The sequence below is a fragment of the Procambarus clarkii genome, chromosome 14 (assembly GCF_040958095.1).
Source record: "Procambarus clarkii isolate CNS0578487 chromosome 14, FALCON_Pclarkii_2.0, whole genome shotgun sequence".
In the NCBI taxonomy this organism is placed as follows: Eukaryota; Metazoa; Arthropoda; class Malacostraca; order Decapoda; family Cambaridae; genus Procambarus; species Procambarus clarkii.
Genome location: NC_091163.1, coordinates 45857078 through 45861351, shown reverse-complemented (window position 1 = coordinate 45861351; position 4274 = coordinate 45857078).

Here is a 4274-nt window from a genome sequence, read left to right as displayed (position 1 = left end):
CAAAACTACATATGCAGTGATGCACACTTTTGCGTCAGTTACTCAAAAGTTCATAAGCAGTATTGGGCAGTTTAAGGGTTAATGAGGAAGGGACATCCTCTACTGCCTCTACTCATAACTATTTCTTAGATTGAACCTTACCACTGACTTTCTTGGGACCATGGCAAGATATATAATAATTACCTTTATGTTCAAATACCCAAAAATCCCAAACACTGAAATTCTTTACAAAGAATTCAGGCGCGATTGTCACTAGGCGGGAGGCACTGTTAAACTGAGGCGTGGTCGCCGTGCCACCACACGCTAGGTCAGTCATACGTGTATTAACAAACTACTTTACCCTAGGCAAAGTTCGTAACGCAATTTGGATTTTACGAAGAAATTGGGCTCGTAACCTGAAAATTCGTAAAGAGGGGCATTTGTGAGCCGAGGTATCACTTTACTTCTCCCGGAGCCGTGTGTATATGTAAATGTGTGTTTGATTATTTGTATATGAGTAATAGTATGTTTTATGGCCGCCTGTTGTTTCTTTTCCAGGGTACGTTTTCCGCCAAAAGTTGTGGTGCTTCGGGCTCCATTTTGGGTTCAGGTTCATTTCCAGTTTCCTTTGGGTTCTTCGGTTTTGTCTCCCGGAGATTTTCCTCTCAAATTTCTCTTGTACAGGTTTGGGTGGCCCTTGGTGGTTTCCTCCGGTGTGGCCCAGTCTTGGCCTCTAATCTGGCCCCGACCTCTATTGAGGGGCGGTCCCTGGGTCTTCCTGGCTTGCAGACGGCTGTCTTGCTTTGGCCTGGGCCCCAGCTCTGGGGTTTTCTCCACTCTTTTTGTCTGTTTTGTTTGCAGTCTAGGTTGTTCCTCAGTTCCTGGCAGCTTCTGCTGCTGCCATCCTCTTTCTGCTTTGTTGGTGATCCGGGTCGACGTTCTCGTGCTCCCGGCTGGATCGTGCCAGGGTTCGGGTCTCTGCAGGTCGAGGTAGGCCTTGTTGTTAGTTTTTGAACTGGCACCACCTTCTCGTACGGGATGTTGGCTCTTTCGTGGGTTGCCCCCACGGAGCCGGGACACTAAGCCTCGAATAATCTCAAGATAACCTCAAGATATTGCCCCGTTACCAGGATGCTGGTGGGGGGAGGGGGGGCAGAGACATGTGCTGTTTGCTCATGCCTGATCACATGATTTGTGTTTTTTTGGGTTGTCATCCGGCCTGTGGTGGCATTGAGTGGCTCCTCTTTCTACCGGGGGATTCGGGGCTGACTTCCCATTCACTCTGTCAGGTCATCTTGGAGTGGGTGAGCTTGGGAGTGGTCGAAAAGACCTTGTCCCTCAGGTGGGTTTCCCGCCTGTTTCCAGTACCGAAGTGGGACTGTGCGGATATGTGGTTCATTCTGGACTTGTCCTGCTGAACCTCTGGATTCCTTGCCCCTCGTTTCGGATAACTACTCTGTCCCTGGTTTGGCTTCTGTTAGAGCCGGGTTGTTGGTTGGTGATTCTGGATCTCCGGGATGTGTATTGGCACCTCCCTATTCATCTGGAGTTCAGGGACTGGTTAGGTTTTGTGGTGGAGGGGCAGGCTTACCGCTTTCGTTGCCTTCCTTTTGGGTTGAATCTGGTGCCTCGCATATTCACGTGTCTTCCCGGTTCGTGGTGGCCCTTCTGCATCTGCTAGTGGTTCAGGTGTAGGCCTATCTCGACAACTGGTTGGTGTGGGCTCCCAGCTGGTCTGCTTGTCTGCTGACCAGGGGGATAATTCTTTCCCAGTTCATCGGATTCTGGTTCCTGGTGAGCTGGAGGAAGTCTCATCTGGTTCTATCCAAAGGTTCGGACCCAGCTGGGCCTCGTGAGGGACTCTCGGAACACTTCCTTGTGTCTCCCTCCAGAGGCATTGGTGCTGCTGCAGTCCTGCCTTCTGCTGTTTGGGGGGGGGGGGGGTTCCCGGGTCATGTGGTGGTTGCTCGAGCAGTTGTGCAGGAGTCTGACCTTCCCCGTGTCGATTTATTCACTGGTCGGGTCTGGCTTCAGCGTTTTGGTAGCTCCAGGGAGCCAGAGGAACTCTACACAGAAAACCAGCGTTGAATGTAATGAAAACGCCATTTTCTGGGTGAGTCCCAGAGGCTCCCCGGCACCCTCACTCCCTCCTGTCGGCGGTTTCCATTTTGTTTTTGATTCTCGGCCTCTGAATTGGGGTGTGAGTAACCGGCACAGGAGGTCCAGGGCTCCCCCTTCACCCTCCCAGGGAGGGAGGGCTGCATGGACAAGTGGTGTGGCAGTGTGTATGATGTTTGTTTGTTTCTTTAGATGGGGGGGGGGGGTGGAATCTGCCTCTCTATTCGGTCTTTGGTTGCAATTTTTCTTACCATGTGGGGTCTGTTTTGTTATGTCTACCTTTCTGGGTGCTAACCCCAGTTGATGGCAGATATGGAATGTCCCCAAATACATGGGGTTTCCATAGGCCATTGCTCCCTTTGCCTTTTTGAGGCGGCCAGGTTCTGGCTTGTGGTCCTCGGTAGGCTGAACTCCAGATGACTGATGACCCGACTAATATGCGCATATCAATCCGATAGCTCCAGAGAACCGGAGGGACTCACACAGAAAATAATTTTTTTCGTTGTAAATACATTAACTTAATCAAATGTTCTTTATCCACAGGATAAACAACCCAGAGGAATGTTCAGTGTGTTTTAACAATTATGATGACACACTGCTACGGCCTCGCACTCTGCCTTGTGGCCACACATTCTGCTCCAAGTGTATTGACAATGCTATCAAGAATGGTCAGCTGAACTGCCCCAGCTGCCGTGCCCAGCACACTGCCACAGCTGCTACTCAGTTCCCAATCAGTTATGGTATGGAGGCCTTTATCAGAAAACTAAAAGGTATGGAGGTTGTCCCAGTGAAAACGGTACCCACAAAACCCAATAAAGCTCCGACCAGAGGCATCAGTAAGAAGTTACGTTCCATGGTGGAGGAGCAGAAGAACAGCATCAGCAGCCTCATTACCAGCTGTGAAGAGGTACTGTCCCAGCTGGGGGAGTACCAGGGGCAGCTGGGGGACTGGAAGACTCAACACCTCCAGCTCCAGGACAGACTCTATGCTCTGGTAGAGCAGAACAAGTCAGCAATGAAGCTCTTGGAACTGGAGGATACCAGTGTGGTGGATATGACAACACAAGGAGAGGAAGGGAAGACTCAGCTGCAGGCCATGTTGGGGAGCCTCGACACAGTCAACACAGCACAGGAAGTTGGCACAACCATAGACACAGCTGATGAGTGCAGCATGAAGGTAGAAGATTGGCTCCAGAAGTGCCAGGAACTCTTCCCAGATGTCAACACTGTCCACACCTCAGTGAAGGTATGCTGCTGAAGGTCACATTGTTCTCACCCAACTGAGTGTAGTATTGCCTCTATATAAACACTTTTGATATGGAGACACATCAAGATGAGAGTAAACTTTATATATATAGGATGATATGGAGACACATCAAGATGAGAGTAAACTTTATATATATAGGATGATATGGAGACACATCAAGATGAGAGTAAACTTTATATATATAGGATGATATGGAGACACATCAAGATGAGAGTAAACTTTATATATATAGGATGATATGGAGACACATCAAGATGAGAGTAAACTTTATATATATAGGATGATATGGAGACACATCAAGATGAGAGTAAACTTTATATATATAGGATGATATGGAGACACATCAAGATGAGAGTAAACTTTATATATATAGGATGATATGGAGACACATCAAGATGAGAGTAAACTTTATATATATAGGAAACTTTTTGTTTTAACGCATGAGACATTTTTATTAATAAAGTCAACTGTCATCTTGGTGTTTCTCTACACTGTGGTCAGCACTCAGTGTACACTACACTGTGGTCAGCACTCGGTGTACACTACGCTGTGGTCAGCACTCAGTGTACACTACGCTGTGGTCAGCACTCGGTGTACACTACGCTGTGGTCAGCACTCAGTGTACACTACACTGTGGTCAGCACTCAGTGTACACTACACTGTGGTCAGCACTCTGTGTACACTACACTGTGGTCAGCACTCAGTGTTCACTACACTGTGGTCAGCACTCAGTGTACACTACACTGTGGTCAGCACTCAGTGTACACTACACTGTGGTCAGCACTCAGTGTACACTACACTGTGGTCAGCACTCAGTGTACACTACACTGTGGTCAGCACTCAGTGTACACTACACTGTGGTCAGCACTCAGTGTACACTACACTGTGGTCACACTCAGTGTACACTACA